The 19398-nt window shown below is 50.1% G+C and overlaps 1 long non-coding RNA gene across 4 annotated transcripts in view; it reads right to left on the bottom strand.

The window, feature by feature from the left end:
• Positions 1-19398, bottom strand: part of LOC140603871 (uncharacterized) — a 61541-nt gene that overhangs the window by 16350 nt on the left and 25793 nt on the right. The window contains exons 4-6 of one of the 4 annotated variants that reach the window (XR_012006846.1): positions 17557-18798; positions 9607-17470; positions 5757-9432 (exon numbers count right to left, since the gene is read on the bottom strand). This is a non-coding gene — a long non-coding RNA (uncharacterized lncRNA). The other 3 variants (XR_012006849.1, XR_012006848.1, XR_012006847.1) reach the window with 3 other exon arrangements.

Raw genomic sequence — 19398 nt, 5'->3', positions numbered from 1 at the left:
CTGAGGTCACGGGCACTACCTAGACTGTGGCAGTGCCATCCACGGGGGTGGGGAGGGGGGCTGGCGGCCCCCAGAACTAATCCCATCACATCGGAGTTGAGCAGGAGGGAGCTATCAGAGTCACTTTGTGAAGGACTTGCACCTGGTACACAGGGAGCCACTGACAGTTGTGAGGTCCCCTTTGGCCATTGGCGTGACACTAATGATGGAGATGAAAAGATGCGTGTCCTTGATCCCTGAGCCTAGGCAGAGACAGAGCTCGTCACCGGGGTCCAAATTAGCAGACGAGCCCCTTGGAGAATGTGAGGGGCTCATTAGTATTAGGGATGGGTTTGGAGGACAAGCTTATCTGCACATGTTCTTGGAACATTCCCATTGGACACGTCCTTGCTTCTGAGTGTTAATTAGAGTTTCTATACCACAGCTTGGAATTTAGTGGGAAATACGTTGACATAAGTTAATTCAGTGGACAAAAGAGACTGTCCCTCCCTGAAGTTTCATTTGCTTCCAGGAGTGGCAGCTGGACAAGGTCTGGGGGCAGCACCTGGAGATCCCAGAGTGCATTTTCCAGGTTGGGCAATAGCGCTGCTGCCTCTTTCCAATTAGCAGTGTTAAAGTCTCCCTCCGGGCTCCCGGATCTCTTAGGTTAATTGAAGGGCAGAACGGTGAAGCAAAATCCAAAGGATCAGCCCTGGAACTCCTGTTCTGGCTCTGAGAGGCTCTGAGACCTCGGGTAAGTTACAAAACCTCTCTGAGCCTCAAGGTCTCCACGTATGGGAACAAGAAGGGCAAGTTGTCACATGGAGCTGGGAGTTACATAAGGACCCAGCGTGGAGTAGTCCTCGGGGAGGCCTTGTCTCTGGGGGCATGGCTCTCCAGGGTGGTTCCAGCGCTGTCTTCTGGGTGCACCTGCTTTAAAAATGTGCCCCCTCCTGGTTCTAAGCTGGAGCTGAAGGCACAGGTGTGTCTCCAGTACCCTGAGGAGCTCGGTTCTGCAGGAACACAAGGCTTTCCATCTCTGCGCAGGGGGAGCTTGTCTGGGAAAGAAATTCCAGACACCAGGGCACCTGGGGGGCTCACTGGTTGACCATCTGCCTTCGGCTCAGGTCATGATCCCGGGTTCCTGGGATCGAGTGCTGCCTCTCCCTCTGCCTATGTTTCTACCTCTCTCTCTGTGTCTTTCATGAATAAATAAATAAAATCCTAAAAAAGAAAAGAAAGAAAAGAAAAAAAAAAAGAAGAAGAGAAATTCCAGGCACTAAGGGGAAGGCCCAAGGGCTGCACGGGCTGATTGGACTGTGCCCTTTGACTTGGTCCAGCCAAGGAACAGGTGATGAATAAAACCCTCTTCTGACCTGCGCCAGGGTCTCTTACTGACCACCACAGATTAGGAGTCTGCAACCACCACTGCTCACCCGAGGGTTCCCTGCCTACACCCCTGGGGAAGCTTTGCCATTTCAAAGAGTCTGGCCTCTAGGCATTTTTGCTCCCAACAGCCCCTTTGTCAGTCCATCACTTCATTAAAGGGCCGCCCTGAAGCAGCAGGAGCCCACTTTGCCCTGGGTGCAGGGAAGGGGGGAGGGCCTAAGAGCAGCCTCCAGTTGATTGACGCAGGAATTTCAATAGCCCCAGCTAGCTTGGCCCCTGGATAGGACAACTCTGAAGTTCTGACTTGCCCTGTCCCCACAACTCCCCAGCAGGGTTGAGCAAAGGTCACCCTCTTTGGGATTTTGCCTTATAAGCTCATAGCCTTGCTTGACCTCTTCCTCTCCCCAAACCTTCCTCCTTACAACCACACCAGTGATTTGGTGCAAACACTTCCAAAGACACCACTTCCATGTGAACTATGCCAGGGTCTACTTCTAGAGACCCCCAACCCAAGATTAGCACCTACTCTGTGCCAGGCAATGAGTTGGGGTTGGGTTTGTTTGTTTGTTTGTTTTTTAATATATTATCTCATTTAATTCTTACAAGGAACTTTCTGGAGATATTAGAGGTAAGGAAGCTGGGACTCTGAGATCTAAGCCACTGACTCCAAATCATGCAGCTGGTAAGTGGGGAGCTTCTAGCCTGAATGGCCACTACCTTTGTGCCTGCCTCCTGCACATGGAGCGGGTGTGCTCAGGCCGGTAGGAAGGCTGAGAAGGTCACCAGGTCTGCGGCAACTGTGGAGCAAACCTCCATCTGTTCTGTGTATTGGAGTTTTCACGCACTGCTTTATTTTTTTTTTTTTTAAAGGTTCTGTTTAGAGACTTGGGTGGCTCAGTCGGTGAAGCATCTGCCTTTGGCTCAGGTCATGATCTCAGGGTCCAGGGATCAAGCCCCACATCAGGCTCCCTGCTCAGCGAGGAGTCTGCTTCTCCCTCTCCTCTCTGACCCTCCCCCTTCTTGCCCTCCTTCTCATGCTCCCTCTGTCTTGCACACACACACACACACACACACACACTCTCTCAAATAAAGAAATCTTTTTTTTTTTTTTTTGCATTTTAAGGGCTCTGTTTAAAAAAAGAGCAAGTTAAAAACCACTGCATCAAAAAAAAAAAAAAAAAAACCCACTGCATCGTACCTGCTTCATGGGTAACTATGGAGATGAAATGAAATAAGGAACATAAAGTGCCGGGCACAGAGCTCGGCACACAGCACACAGCCCTCGATGTAGCAGACAAAATTATATATTTATGGTGTGCACTCACGATTTACATGTGCTTGTTATAAATACACCATCTATAATTTAAGAAAACAGATAATTCATATTTTTTCCAGCAGATGCAAATCCTCTATGTCTAGTTAGTAGAAATAAATTACAGAAACATGCATCAGTGCGTTGTTTCTATGTATATACTGAGAGCACCTGGATACAAACGATTTGACTCTAAACCCTGCGCACAAGTGGCATGGCCTCAAGTAAGGTGAAAATTAGCCTCAGTGGGGACCCCCCTCCTACCTCAACCCTACCCCTACTTTTGCCCTCATGGCCCATGGCCTGAGTGTTTGTCAAGAAGCTGAAGAAGTCTGTGTCACCTCCATCAGCTCGTTCCAGTATGTGGCTGCTGTGCGTGAGCGGAACACGTGAGCGGAGCACAAGCCAGGTAGGTGCAGGCAATTGGTGCCCCAACCCTGAGCACCCCTTTCCTTCCATCTGTCACCTGGCAAGTGCTTGGGAAGACCTGCTACGTGCAAGGTTCTGTGACGAGCACTGGGACAGACACAGGGGAGAAACTTGAACAGTAAAACGACGCGCCCCAGTCCCATTGGTGAGGAGGAGTGACACCAACCAACCGATTGCATAAAGAAGTGTGCATCACCAACCATAATAACTCAACAAGCTCAGCGACAAAACTGTATCAAGAGTCAAATATCAGGAGATCCCTGGGTGACTTAGCGGTTTGATGCCTGCCTTTGGCCCAGGGCGTGATCCTGGAGTCCCAGGATCGAGTCCCATGTCGGGCTCCCTGCGTGGAGCCTGCTTCTCCCTCTGCCTGTGTCTCTGCCTCTCTCCCTCTGTGTCTCTAATGAATAAATAAATAAAATCTTAAAAAAAAAAAAGAGTCAGATATCAAATACCTGTAACACTAATCTTTGGTAATTGAATTTGGAGCCCCGTAGTTATTAAGAGAAACCATTTCCTTTGACTGATTGCCTGGGCCGCTGTGTGTGGTCTTTGGCAACTCTTGTAGAACACTTGAGAGCCTGAGTGTCCTCACTGGCTGACAAGACCTGGGGTGCTAAGAGGATTAGCCAGGCCCCTCGCCACAGGAGCTCAAGTCCAGTGGGGAGACTGGGGATGTTTAAGCATGCATTTGCAGCCGGGTGAGTCCGGTATTCTGTGCTCCCGCTGACTCTGGAGATTTCCTCTACCAAAGACCTGGCTGTACCGTGTTGCGACCACCAATTTTGCTTATTGCTCTTGAAGGGGGAGGTGATCAATTTTTTTTTTTTTGAGCCTATTTTTACCTCAATGTCGAGCTCTTTTCAGTAAATATTGCCAGAGATTAGGGATCATTTGGAGATGGGGAGAGGTTCAAAAGGGTGTTAGGTGAGAGAGAGGGATGGCTATCGGCAAGGGTGCTGGAAAAAATATAAGTCAATCATATTCACTGTGTCTGGAAAAATCAGAAAGGGCCTCCAAGAGAAGGGGATATTTGAGCTAGCCCTTGCGGGATGAGTAGGAGTTCGTCAACCACAGAAGAGGAGAAAGTGTGCCCCAAGCCAAGAGACCAGTGGGTGCAAGGTCAGATGCTTGAATGAGCATGATGTGTGCTGGAAAAGGATGTGGAGACTGTGGCTAGCGATGAAGCAGGGTTGGAGGCGGGATTCCACCAGCTACGGAGGTGTTGGTAAGTCCAGTCCCCCAGGACTCCAGCCCGCAACAGCAGTGGCTAGGAAGGATTTGGAACAAACGATTGGTGGCTGCTAAGGAACCAGTTAGGTTAGCAGGTCTGGGAGCTAATGTGGGTGAGTCAGGCCACAGTCCCTGAGGCTGGGGACACACCAGGTCAGTGCTCACCATGTTTACAGTTGAACAGGTCAGAGGTGCCCCCAGAGACAGGCCGGACCAGCCAGTTCCTCTTGCTACAAGTTTAGCTAATCAGGAGTTGCATCTCCCGATGGCTGACAAACACTCTTAATTTTTTTATACAGGTTGTTCACGATAGAGAGAAATCCCACAGGGCAGGATGACATCAGGATGTGGAGGGATAAGTCCTGGGAGGGGTCTTGGAGGTCACCCAAGTCGCCAGTGCACCTTTCACTGACCAGGGTCAAAGGGTCTCATGACTTTTCCGAGAACGCATAAGGCAGGCGACAGAGCCCACAGGGGTCCCAGTCTTCAGATCCCAGTGTGGGGGTCCCAGAGCCTTTCCACCAGCCCCTGCGCCCGTGGTCTGTCTGGGAGTCTTAGAAACCACACTTTAGATTTTCTAGGCACAGGACCACTGGGGATGGAGGCCCGGGGGCCGAGGGCGACGCTCCCTCCCCAGGAGGGAAGGGACAGATGATGGTGCTTCTCACCTTCCTCCCTCAGAGGCACAATTCGGCAGGGAGTACAGGACGCCCCCACTCTGAGAGCTGCTAGTGGGGCAAGACTAAATTTCAAGCTCTGCTGGAGGCTGTTGATGTTCTTGTGCCCCTGCTGGGCCAGGCCGGGCACTGAGATGTCTGGTCCCAGAGATGGGGGTCTCCGCACACAGATCCCTGGGAAAATGCACCTGCCCCGGCGGCTTCCAAGCCAGAAGCTGCCCATCATTCTGCCGTCCAAACTCAGAGCGCCTCTCCCGTTGCTCTGCTTGCTCCCTGACCTGTGACTTAGGGGCTTGAAGCACCTCCTGAATCTCCAGTTGGTACTATTCTCCTCCCACCCACCCACCCCCAAACACCCTTCACCCATGAGCACTTTGACCAGGTGGACAAATAGCACTACGTCCTTCCCCACCTCGTTTTCCTTCCATTCCACACTGAGAAAATCAAATCCGATTCAGCATATGAAACAGTGGTTAAAAGCATAAACTCTTGACAGGATGAGCACTGGGTGTTATCCTATATGTTGGCGAATTGAACACCAGTAAAAAATAAATTTATAAAAAAAAGAAATTTTCATTTATCATTTTTAATAAATTTTTTTTTAAAAAAAGCATAAACTCTTTGCCTCTCTGTGTTTGAAATAAAAGGTATTGTTTTTTAATCCAAAGGCATTTCTAATTCGCTGCCGGGTTCAGTTTGCTGCACTCAATCTGAGATGCCACTTCCCTGAGCGACACAGGCGGGTGTCAGGTACAGGCTAAAGCAGCCCCCGGACCCCCTTCGGCCCACCCTGGGTGGGCCATTTGAGAAGTCACACACGCACATGGAAAGACGTCAAGACGTCAACATCCGAGAGGTCTGCAGAGGCCCAAGGCACCCAGGTCAGATGCATCTGGAAACACGTGAACACCTACGTGAACGTCGCCCAGGCAAAGGCCACGCAAGCTGTTTTGTTCATCCAACAGTTTATTCAACAAATGCTCACCTGATTGTTTTGGTACAGAGTGTCTAAGAACTCGCCTAGGGTCCTGCTCTCAAGGAATGGCCAAACTGGTGGGGGAATCAGAGAGGCGGATAATCCATGACAACGCGACACGAGGGCCCTCGTGGAGAGACACGCAGTGTGCAGGACAAGAGAGGAGGAAGAGCGAAGCTGGCCCTCCAGGAGGAGCAGGAGGGCTGCCCCAGGAGGAAGCATTTCAGCTAAAGCTACTCAGCACCCTCCCCTCGCTGCAGGGGACCTCGTCCCAACTCCCACTGGCCTAAAACAAAGAGGGAGTTCCCTGGCCCTAAGGTAGAGATCCAGGTTCGGGGGACCCAGGAAAGTTAGCCGAGAGAAAAGTCAGTTCAAAGGCCCTGGGGCAAGATTCTCACCACTTCTTGGCTTGGCTTTGCTCTTGGGAGCCCCTCCTTGGGCACATCCCCCTAAGTAATGGTAAGGAGATCCTATAGGTTATCCGTTCAGCAAGTCTGGAGAAAAGCAGAGCTTCCTCCCCGCAGCGCCCGGGCTGGCTGACTCCCTTGGCCAGTCCCTGCTTCCAGCGGGGTAGAGGTGCAGGCTGGGTGGGCAGAGGAAGCATGCCATCCCTGGCACAAGGGGAACACGGAGTGGGGCACACGGGCCCTCTCCAAACCATGTCCCTAAAGGAGCATGGGGAGCCCGGCCCTGCCCTGCCAACTGAGGCAGCATGGGGACCCAAGAGACAGGCCTTCCTGCCCCCGGTAAGCTAGCAAATGGGTAAAACACAACGGGCAGGTGCAGTAAGTAAGACGCTCAGGGAGCCAAATAAACCAAGGCTGGGGTGGGGTGGCTGGGGGAGGGGCTCCAGGGGCCACATTTAAGGGGTTGTCGGGGAAGATCCCCAGGGGAGGAGATGACACTACAGAAGCTGAAGTGGCTGAAAGTTGAGACAAGGGAGTGTCTGGGGTTGGAGGGAGGAGTGTCTCTGAGCCTCTGAGGCTGGAAGGGACTTGGCAGCCCTGAGGGGCAGCAGGGGTCCCCTTGACCTCAGCAAGGGAGGGAGAAGAGCCCCTTAGAGGAGGTGGAGGGGAGAGCACTCAGCACCTTGGAAATCACGGCAAGGACGTGGATTTGATGCCGAGGGTGACAGCAGCCCAAGGGACCACCATGGGGGGACACAGTGTGCTGGGGGGTCAGATGCTCTGATCGGGGACCAGAGGGTGGGTCTCTGGGAGCCAAGATAAGACACGCTCTGTTCAGTGTCCGCATCGGTGTGTGAGTGGACCTGTGGGAGAGAGAGTCTCTGACAGAAGGAATGGCCTAGAACAAGATCAGGTAGCCAAGGGCAGCATGCCTCAGGGACCTGCACCTGCAAAGCTAGAATATTTAGAGGAAGAGACTGGGTCTGGGTCGGAGCCACCACGAGGAGGGCACAGGACAGGGGCCGAGTGTGGCCGAGGCTGTACGCCAGGCCCCAGACCCGACGCTGTTGACGGTCAAGGGCGTCTCTGTGGGGGTGAAAGTCTTGCAGAACCAACCCCTCCTTCTCATCTTTTCTCCCAGGAAAGGTGCTGATTTCAAAATGACCACTCAAGGGGAACATAGTTTGCTTTCAGGTTGCCCTGAAGGGCGTCCTGCCAATGCAGAAAAAAAGGGAAAAAAATAGAGAGTCAGAGGAAAAAAAATTTTGGAGATGGTTTAATTTCATCTTCTTAAAAGCATGGCAAGCTCCACATTAAAAGTTCTAGATGAGGGACACCTGGGTGGCTCAGCGGTTGAGCATCTGCCTTCAGTTCAGGGCACGATCCCGGGGTCCTGGGATCGAGTCCCACATTGGGCTCCCCGTGGGGGGCCTGCTTCTCCCTCTGCCTGTGTCTTTGCCTCTCTCTGTGTGTCTCTCATGAATAGAAAAATGAAATATTTTTTAAAATCCAGATTAAAAATATTATAAACAGATAACGTTTTTTTCTTTGCTGTCCCAGAAAAGGGTAGATGGCACTGGGCGTTCCCTTGGCAGATAATAATATTGGTGAACATTGGAGAAGTGCTACAGTTGTCAAGGCAGCATCTACGTGTGCATATTATTAGCACAAGCAGCAGCATCTACAATGCACTAGAGTTGCACTCTGCGTCAAGTGTGCAGGGCCCAGAGTCTTAGGAAATCAACCCCCCCTGCCAGACACTTAACGCAACTCCACAAACACCCAGGAACCCCATCTGTGTGCCACACGCTGAGCCCAGCTCTGGGGGAACGTGGCTTCCCTATGGGCCAGGACAGTCTTCGAGACCAGGAGACACGGACACAGTGCTGCAGGATACAGCAGCCGTGCCCAGGGGCGCGACCACGAGCTCTGATCTTACATCACGTGCATTGAGCTTCTCACAGTTGAAGTGTTTTCTCTTTCACAAATTCTTTATTTTTTAAGGTTTTATTTGTTTATTTGACAGAGAGAAAGAGAGAGTAAGAGAGAGAGAGAGAGAGAAGGGCACAAGTGAAGGGATGGACAGAGGAAGAAGGAGAAGATGCTCTGCTGAGCAGAGAGCCCGACGTGGGGCTCGATCCCAGGACCCCAGGACCATGACCTGAGCCAAAGGCAGACGCTTCACCGACTGAGCCACCCAGGTGCACCTCGTGCACAAATTCTTACTTTCACAGCAACCCCTGTGCACCAGGAATTAAGCCAGATCTCTGTGACGCTGGTGTTTTGGTGAATAGGACTCCATTCCAGTCTTAAAATTCTGAACCACCTCATACTGCACCTCCTTCTACCAGGTGTCACAGCTTCTGCTCTCAGGCTGAGCTGCGTTTTGCATTTAATTCTTGGTTACTGAGCACGTGTGTTACTCTATCTTTGGGTAAAAACCCTGAGATTAAGAAGGACCCCGGGTGGCTCAGTCGGTGAAGCATCTGCCTTCGGCTCAGGTCATGATCCCAGGGTCCTGGGATCGAGCCCTGCACTGAGCGTGGAGCCTGTTTCTCCCTCCCCCCTCCATTCATTCTTTCTCTTTCTCTTTAATAAATTAAATTTTATTAATAAATAAATAAATAAACAAACAAACACACAAACAAACAAACACTGAGACTTCCATCAAATGAAGCGCTTCAAGGTTACTGCCTCGACCTGACCCCAAACAGTCTGGCTCAGTAATCCATGCTTTCAACCCAGAGTTCTGTGCCTGGTGTCTGAGGTTGGGAGTTGAGCGTGAATATGGTTTCCAGTAGAGGTGTTATTTCTAATCTTCACCATGATCTCTGAAAGGTTTGTTCAGAAGTGGAAGCAGAGGGACGCCTGGGTGGCTCAGTGGTTGAGCATCTGCCTTCGGCCCAGGGTGGGATGCTGGAGTTCAGGGATCGAGTTCCACAATGGGCTCCCTGCATGAAGCCTGCTTCTCCCTCTGCCTGTGTCTCTGCTTCTCTCTCTCTCCGTGTCTCATGAATATATAAATAAAATCTTTAAAAAAAAAAAAAAGAAGTGAAAGCAGAGACCGGGTGATAGTAAACTAACACAGGTATCAGAACTCACTCACTTAGAAGGTGTCAGAAGTGGGATCCAAATCCAGCTCAGGCCCATGGAACCCACTGAACGTTGTTGCCCCACAGGACTTGGCATCTGCTAACGACTCACCATAATATATCCTAATTCATATCGCCTTTGTCTTCTTCTCTTGTCCTCCTGGAGAACCCAACTGGCACATCCCTGAAGGTTCGGATGTGGGCAGAGGGCGTTTTGGCCCTTGCCTCGAGATGCAGTTCCCTATGGGTCCTGGGAGGAATGAGGTCATCAATGTCTGCCCAGGCACAACCAGTCAGACCCCAATTCAACTAAATGGTCACTGTGTTAATCGTGTCACTGTGCTGGAAAGGTTTGCCTGCTTGGGGTAAAATCAACCGAGCTTGAATGACTGGTCAGTTCTGCTGTCAAGGGAGCTTTCCGGTGGTGGAAAGGACACCAGACACGGAACCAAAGCAGTTGCCTTCCCATCCTGGCCATGCCACGTGTTCTCTCAGCTCTAAAACTATTCTGCAGCTCCAAGTCCCTCAACTCTAAAATGGTCATCACCCCATCATGAGGTCTCAGTGAAGACAAACATGGGAAAGCACCTAGTGCTCCTTCCACTCAAGGTAGATGCTCAAAAAACACTAGCTAAACTGGCTGAATCAGAACCAAACCCCTGAAGTGTGTTGACTAATGAGGGAACATGGACGGAAGCGGTCATTACCACCGTGTGGATGAGACAAGCAATTAAACACAGCTTCTTCTTTCGTTGAGTGGCCATGTTTGTAGAAGGGTCTTGTAAAGCCAGGCCCTGCACCACCTCGACAGCCTCTTGGCCAGGCCAGTTGTTTGTGTTGTTGGCTTGTAGTCATTGCTCTGAATTTCCACGAAGAAACTCAACTGCACAAATCCTGGAAGCCACCTGAGGATTTTCCTTGGCCCACTGAGCTGCTCTGGGGCCCTTTCAACACTGAAGGTCAGGAAGAAGGAACCTGGTGCCAGGAAGGGTAGACAAAGGGGCCCCACACCAAGGGGTAGGAACTAGCATTGGGAGCAGGATAGCCTAAGAGTGAGAGCTCACTCTTCCACAGAGTGGCTATTTGACTTTGAAAAAGCCACTTCCTTTTCCCTCTGGGTTTCCTCAGTGAGAAGGGGTTGGGGGAGAAATCTAATCACACAAGAGTTAATTAGAAAAAAAAATCTTTCCTGAGCTCAGAGGAGCCCACCACAGCCTTAAACACGTTGCGTTCACCATCTTGTCTAATCTTCATGACCAGCCTGCTGACTGGGGGGAGCCTCCTAATTTTACAAATGATGAAACAGGAGGGTTTGTTGAGTAGCAAGCCCAGTGTCACAAGGAATGAAGCGACAGACATGACTCTGGGGGCTAGTCTATGAGGTGCAACTTCTGAACATGTGAAGACACTCTTCTTGATTCTTTCGTTATGATGGTCTCTGAGGGTCAAGTCTGACACATTGGGAGTTGATGTTTCTAAACAAAGTCTGAAACACATGCTGGGTGAAGCCAACCCTCTGGGATTTCATTTCAGTGCTTCCATCCAAGTCAAGAGGGGTTTGAAGACCAAATAGAACACATCACCATGCGCCTGCTCCCACCTTCTGTGTCCTTCAGAGAATGGCCCCGTGTTCCCTGGACCACGCAGGCAGAGACCTGCCAGTGTCTGCCCCATGCCTCCCTCATTCCGCCCAAATGAAACGAACCCTCCCACTCTTGCCCAACTCTATGGGTCCATTCCTACTGCTCCTGGGAAGACCCAACTCCCCCTCTCCTCTCTCTCAGCCTCTTCCTGACATCCCCTCAGCAACTGCCTTGCCCCTGGTTTGCCCTTAGAAGCACATTCTCCACGATCTCCATGGTGTTCATTCCAAAATGCATGTCAAGTGTCATCATGCCCCTGCCAAAGCCTTCCCCCGGCTCCCAAGAGCCAAAAGTAAAGGGCCACTAGAGCTTCCAAGACCTGCTGTGATGTGGCCGTCCCTCCACTTCCGGCCCCATCTCCCCACCACCCCTGCGCAAGGCGATGCTGAACTGCATGTCTCCACCTCTGCTCTTCCTCTTCTCAGAACTCCCTGCCCACACTCGGCACAGGCTCACACTTCACTTGCCAGCTCCTCTCTGACCTTCAAGATTCAGCTTGGCATCACTCCACAGGGAGCTTCCCTGAGGCCTGGGAGGTCCCTCCCCGTCTGTCTCACCCATCAGAAGTGACTCTAAATTCCACACAGCTTTTCTAAATGTCTTCAGACCTTGCCACCAGGACTTCTGGGCTGTGGTGCCAACATCTTTAGCAGGCAATCCCTGCTTCCTTTGGACAACATGGTTCTAATCTAGCTCAGTGTCCCCAAGTCAAGACCAGCGCTAGCTCAGAGGAGGTTCTCAGCGATGGGTCACGAGCAGGACAAAACCAAATTGTTAACCCAGAGTCTCTCTAGAATTTCTAAAACCTTCCGCTCCTGCTCTACTAGTTCTTTACCAGTAAAAAAAAGGTATGCATTGTTCTCTAGGCCCACTCGTTGTTCCAGAACACAGTTCCAGCTGAAAGGGCAATGGGTTTGCTGGCAGCCTTCCTAATGCTTGTTCCTGGCCCATCTTCTTATTCTTGTTTCAGGTACTTTGGAACCCTCCCCTCACAGTATCTGGAGGCAGGAGAGAAGGACAGCAGCCAGAGTCATTTTGGTTTGTTTTAGAGTTTGATGATTTGAGAAAGAAGAATGTTGCTCTGTGGCCACAGAGATGCCTATGACTAATTTTTTTTTTGACAAGTCCAAAACTGCAGGGTCAAGTGAAAATATCTCCAGTGAAAATTGTGGTGTGATAAGTAGGAAAGAAATCACATTTACCAAAGACCCACTTCATCAAATACCAGCTCTGCACCAGCCATGGGATCTGTGCTTGACACTCATTGTTTTATTGAATCCTCTCAATATACTTCCATTTTCCAGATGAGAACATTGAGCCTCAGAGAGGCAAATATGCTTCTTCTCAAGATTGTGTGATTATTACAGATCAAGAGCAAGGTTAAAGGTTAAAAAGGCTCATTGCCCTGCTCCCTGTGGCTGCACCCTTTCTGCCAACTGTATCTGAGCGGGGCTGGGGGTCAAGGAGCAAGCGTCCAGGGCAGTCTGCCATCCTAAGTGAGGAGTGGAGGGCCTCCTTTGGCCTCTCAAGCCTACAGTTTCTATCCTTGCCTGTTCTGAGGCTTGGTTTCCTGAGGGTTTTCATGGAAAGAGTCTCGCTCAGTTAATAGACAAGTCACTTGCTCTCTTTAGATCTACATTCCAGGGGACATTTTCCAACTGTGCTCCTTGGAAGTCCTGAAGAACCAAGGAGGCTGCATTGGGACTCCAGGTAGATAAAGTAGGTGGGGCTCTGGCCAAGTTTCCCCTTCTAACTTCCACCAAAGTAACTCTACTTTGGTTGGCCTAAGTATGAAGCCTTCATGAAGTTCTTATGAAGAAAGATATCCACTGCTACTTATGAATGAATGAATAAGTCAGCAAAAGAATGAGTATAAAACCCAATTATTATGGAGTCTCAAAGGCCTCCTTGCTCCCAAGTACACTAGTTGAAAGTATGATTGACCATTCTTTGTACAACAATGGCATCAAGAGTATTAATGTGTCCACCCAAAGCCAACACCTCCCATGGACTTATAGTGCCAAAATGTACCAACATACAAGTTACTTCTCCTTTGCTTAGTCTTCCCAGGCATCATTCACAGGGTGCTTCACAGTTTGTAAAGCACATTCATACATATGGCTGCACTGTAAAGTAGTGTCAGTTCTACTACAATCCGGGTCTTCAAGATTTGGGAAGTTGCCTTGTAATGGCCCCACAGTCTTGCTAACATCCTCACTCCATCCCCCTTGAACTTCTGGAAATTTCCATTTGCCCTTAAAGGCCAGTTCAAGTGCTACCATCTCTGGGAAACCCTGCGTCCTCCCTTGCTCTATCTGGCCCTTCCTCTTCTGGAGCCCAGTTTTGACCCTGGTGCACCACGTTCCAAGTATGTTGCAATTTAGCTGTTACTCATCCTTCCTTCCTTCCTCCTGTACTATGACCATCACAAGAGCAAATGGCTCAGTTAACACTTGAGATGAAGAATGAAAAACAATGAATGAGTAAGTGCATAGGTACCCAGCTTCTAATATTAGCTACACTTCTACCCCCGTGATTTCCTGAGTAGAGTCAGTCCCACCCTCACACTCACGATATGGTGTGTCCAGGAGGACCTACTGATCTGCAACTGTACCAGGTATAAGGGACACAGTGGGGACAGGAAAGGCAAGGCCCTGTCCTCACAACGTCTCCACCTTCTGTGTACGATCGGAGCACTTCTCATGAAGAATGGTCAGTGTGAGTATTGATGTTTCACACCCCTGCACCCAGCTCAATGTCTGGTGAATATTAGGTGCTCAATAAATGTTTGCTGAACAGATGTGACCCATCACAAGCCAGGTGCCTCTGCCTCTGGGTCCTATCCAGGATCCAAGACTAAACTATGAAACACATTTCCTCATATTCCCAGAATTCAGGCAGCACCCTGAGCAAAGAAAACTTTTATTCTTTGATATTTACACTATTCACCCTCAGGACAGGGGCATTGAAGCCCTTTCCTGTGAGCCTGTATGAGCACACGTGTGCATATGCATGTGCACATGTGCACACATACACCATTTGGAAACAGTTTTCACCTTACGACATGACACAAACACAGTTTCATGCCAAGAAAACAAAATAGAAATGTGTCTTCTTTTTTCAGCACTGCCCTGGAGGCCACAGAGGCAATGAGGTGGGGTGGCAGGCAGCTTGTCAGGCCAGGGGTCTACTCGGCCACCTGTTAGCTTTCAGAACCCAGGGAAGTCACTTCACCTCTCTGAGCCTTAGTCTACTGGTCTTCAAATCAGAATAAGAACAAATAGAAGCCCACATTCCAGTTACTTTCTCACTTTCCCTGATAATGTTATGTGGAAAAGGGAGGTCTGGAGACAAGATCGTGAAAGCAGGCAGGAGAATTCGGGTGCCCCAGAAGCAGATGGGGAAAGCCAGGTGTCCATCCTTGTATGTCCAGGAACTAGGAGTCAGATAAATCTCCGTCAAATACAATTTCTGCCTTCTACTAGCTCTGTGACCTGCAGCAAGTCACTTCAGCATTCTGGGCCTTATTTTATTCATCTGTAAAATGGAAATAATAATAATGCTTGATCTGACCTCAGGATTGATAACTATTAGGTGCTTCTTTTCTGCCTCTGTTTATGTCCTCACCTCTCTATAATAGTCTGTTAGCAGTTCACTAAGTGCACCAATGCTGAGCTCAAAACATGGTGCGGCACCCTCCAGAATAGCTACAGTACAAAAGGCAAAGTTACTAAGTGTCCAGGTGTTATGGAACAGCTGGACCACTAAGTCTGTGGGGCAACATCTACAAAAGCTGAATACATGCCTACCCTCTGACTAGCAATTCCGCCCCTGGATATGTTTGCCCAGATATGTCCCAGAATACCTGGAGAAACACTGTTCATGGCTGAGAATCACTCAGATCTCAACCACTATAGAATGAACAAGTAAATTAACTGTGGCATCTCCCCCTACCCCCGTGCAATATTACACAACACTGAGAACACAGCCTCTATGACTACACATGAAGGCATGAATGAATCTCACCAACACCGTGTTGAGAAGGAAGCCAGAGAAAAGGGCAGGCATTAGCATGTGTGCTTCCATCTCTATGAAATCCAGAAATAGGAAAGACTAATCTGCAGTGGTGCCATTAGAAGTGGGTGTTGGGCCATCGTTAGTGGAAAAGACATGACAGGAAATCTTCTGGGAGAAGTAAGTAACCATGAGCTGATTGCACTCTTCCTCTTTACCTGTTTGCAGATTCTGTGGAGGTGTGAGGGTTCATGCAATCTGCGAGAGTTCATTGAGTCCTATGGACATACACATGTTGAATGTATTTTCTGTATGTTTGTGATACTTTATTATTTAAAAAAAGAAGGAAGGGAAGAAGGGAGGGAAAATAGAAGAATGGATGGAAAGAAGGAAGGAAGCAAGCAAGGAAGGACAAACATTTCTTTCAAAGGAACAGCAGTATGGCTGACAGCTGACTTTTCAACAACAATGACGCAAGCCAGGAGAAAATGGAATGACATCCTCAAATTGCAGAAGAAAATGCCAACTAGAATTCTACATAGGCAGTGAAAATGAACTTTTTCTTATTTATTTATTTATTTATTTATTTATTTATTTATTTATTTATTTATTTGAAAGAGAGAGAGAATGAGCAGGGAGGAGGGGCAGAGGGAGAGAGACTCTCAAGCAGACTCCAATGCTGAGTGCAGAGTCCCACACAGAACTCAATCTCCAGACCCTGAGATCATGATGTGAGCTGAAACCAAGAGTGGATGCTTAACCGACTGTGCCACTCGGAAGCCCCTGAAATCACTTTTGAAAAATAAGAGTGATATGTTTTCAGGCAAGCCAGAAGAGAAAGAAACACCAAACAATGACCGTTCTTTGGACAAGTGGGGACAAGAGGCAAAAGGTCCCGGGGAGAAACACGGAGGTGTGAGGACACTGATGAGGGCAAACAGAAGTGAATGAGGACTACACAAAGCAATCATTGTCATGCTTTGTGGTTTTTAAATATATATGTCAAATCAAAAAGCAACACACACATGCACACACAAAAGGAACAAAAATGATGCTAAGATGCCCTTGCCTGCAGGAAAGCCACATGCATCCATCAGAATGGCCATGACAAGCCACGGACTTCTATGCAAAGAGCTAAGTAGCAGTAAGAAGCACTGGCTAATTAACTGCATCGGGGCTTGACAGGTAGCTTGCCTTTTACTCATCTCAAGCACTCATAAATCAGGGAGGCTCACAGGTGAGGGAACTGGGGGGTCAGACAGAGGTCTAGACCAAGATTGCACAACTGGAACTTGAACCTGCGTCAGCCTGACTCCAAAGACTCTGCTTTAACAAGTCCATGGCCATGGTGTGCCATCCTCGTGTGCTTGGGTCGGCAGATGCATTCTACATGTCCCTACGCATTGGCAGTGTCTGTCCCTGGGTGTGTAAATGCAGCGGTTAGGCTGGCAACCACCACACTCGTTAGGCACTGCTATGCTCTGCTAACTAGGTGAAGCACAGAGAAGGTCAGTCGTTTGCCCACGATCCCACAGCTAGGACGTGGAAGCATGAGATCTGAACCTGTCTGGCTCCTTTTCTCTTGCCCTTAACTGGGGCAAAAAAAAAAAAAAAAAAAAAAAATAGCACAAAGTCTGCATTCTTGTCCTGCTCATGGAGATGCTACAAAATGTTTCCTCTGCATGTCATTCCCCCATATAGAAAATGGGGTGGTGAGGATGCATTACCTCTAATTCTCCCTCCCAAATGCCACCACCAGCTGCACCAATTGGAACACATGCACATAGGATGCACACGCGAGCGCACGCACGTACACATGGGCACACAAACACACGCATGCATGTACATACCCCAGTGATGGTTGAGCCAGGCTGTGTTGCAAGTGGAGCTTGTATCCCAGTAATTATAAGAATTCAGTACGATAACAGCTGAAAAACACTTCACACACTGCAGAGTTGAGGCCCTGAGGCTCAGAGAGGCCAGGGCACCGGCGCAGGGTCGCACAGCAGCAAGGGGCAGAGGGGAAGTCCCTGCCCCACCCCACCCCCATCTGTCTATCTCCGCACCCCAGCTCATCCTCAGGTCTCAGCTGCCTCTCTGCTGGTGCGGTTCCCATGCTCTGAGGAGCCTTTCATCGGCTTGTTTGTTCTGGTTCCTGTCGGGGCACAGCACTGATATATTTTTACATAAATCTTCCACGGTTTTCGTCCAGGGATGGAGATGCGCCAGACCTTCAGCTCCCCCTTCCAGCCCGCTTCTCGCATTTCCCTCTCTCACTTGGTCTTGTTCCAAGACTCTGGTCTTCCAGATAAAGGGGTCCTGTAGATGGGATAGAAATCCTGTTCCCTCTTTATCCGTCTTACTGGGAGAGGGGAGGTGGTGGACTGGGAGATTCAGTACCTTACCCTCTCGTGGGTTGTGCTTATGGCTCAGTCTTGCCTTTCTCCAGTGGACCCAGGTGCTGCGGTGGGAGGGAGAGGGTCAGTGCAGAGCCCCGGCCCTGGAGTGCTCTGGCGGTGCCCTTGGGCCTCTGTACCTCACTTCCTCACCTGCACAAAGAGGCCAACAGTAGCCCTCATGTGGGCATTAACTCAGATTATCTAGATAGAGCAGGTAGCAAGGAGGCAGGTGGCAAAAAAAAAACAAAAATCAAAACAACATACTAAACATGTTGTTGTTGTAGTTACTGCTGTCCAGGTAATTCTGCAAGCCTTATACCCATCCTCTTCTTTCATCCTATGGAATATGGATTCGCCACCTCATCCTATGGATAAAGAAACTGATGCCCTGGAGGCTTGTGTCCTACAACCCAGGTCAGAGACCTCGCCTAGTAGCTCTCAGACTGGAGTAGGCCTCAGCATCCCCCCGAGGCCTGTCAAATCACAGCTTGCTGTACCCTCCAGCCCAGGATTCTGAGTCAGTAGCTCGGGGGGGTGGGGGGGGCAGCAATTTGTACTTCTAGCCAATTCCCCGGTGCAATCCAGGAGCAAGGATGTGAAGCAAGTGACCCAAGGTCTCCTCAAGCAGAAGCCAAGCTTGCATCCCTCTCCCTGTCCCCGGCAGCTAGCAGGTTGCCCGCTGGGCCCGCGCAGGAGCTCTGGGCCTGCCTGGTACTTGCCGTGACCTTGCCCAGCTGGCTGCTGGCCCCGAGGTGACTCCACTTCTCCAGCCACTCAGCCACTGTGCCTCCCAGTGTCCTCCACACGCCCCGAACCCACCTCCACAGGCAAGCCAGGCCTCGAGAGCATCAACGCTTGATGCAGACAGACGTCTCAAAATGAGAAGAAGAAAATCTGTCCTTGGAAGCTTTTGTCAAAGTCAACTGATACGAAACCAGCGGGTCTCGAAGTCCGGCTGCACTGCAGACCCACCCGTGGGGAGCAAACAAAATACCAGCGCTCAGATGCAGACTGAGTTGGTCCAGGGTAGGGCCTGGGGGTCAGCCCCCAGATGATTTCGGTGGACAGAGACCTTTGAAAGCCACCAACTAAATAATGTGCAAAAGTGAGCCTTCCCAGTCCCGTGTCCAGTGCAGTGTAGACAGAGTCCGAATGTGAGTGGACGAGCGGAGGGGACACATGCCAGCCGTCGCCGGGGTGGTACACGTCTCTACAAGTTGGCACGCATTTCTTCTCTGTCTTTTGTCACTTTTTGATAAAAAACAAAGTTATGTTTACCCAGTTTGTTTGGAAAGGCGCAAGGCCGACTTCCTGTCCCATCACATCATGTCCCCTGCATGGGGTCAAATACTCTCCTGCTGATTTCCTGGTTTCCTCTGCTTCTCAACTTTCGGATCGCCCGCATGCCACATTTCCCCCTCTGCTCCAATTGCTCTGTTACCCAATAGTCACAACTGCAGGGGTTGTGTCTCAGCAAAAATGCCCATGAGCCCAGGAGGGATTAGCCCTCTCCCCTCATCCCCACTCCCTGGCTGCAGCCGAGGGCATCCTGGGAGGAGACTCGTTACAGGGGGTCAGCAGAAGGAGGTGGGGACAAGGAAGCCCTCCTGTACCCCCGACAACCCACTCTAGAGCCATGTCCCCCCATTGTGCCCCTGCCCCACCCCCACCCCAGCACCATCATGCAGCTGGTGCTGCCCAACCGCAAACTGCCGCGGATAAGGGATTCTGGAAAATCTGGGTCTTCTTAGAAGTTAGTTTGGGAGGGTCACCTCACCCCTCTGAGCCACAGCTGTCTCAGCTGTCACATGAACACATAGTCCCCGCCCCCTGGGATGATGGCCCAGC

The sequence above is a fragment of the Canis lupus genome, chromosome 14 (genome assembly GCF_048164855.1).
Source record: "Canis lupus baileyi chromosome 14, mCanLup2.hap1, whole genome shotgun sequence".
Classification (NCBI taxonomy): Eukaryota; Metazoa; Chordata; class Mammalia; order Carnivora; family Canidae; genus Canis; species Canis lupus.
This window is presented reverse-complemented; position numbering and strand designations above follow the sequence as displayed.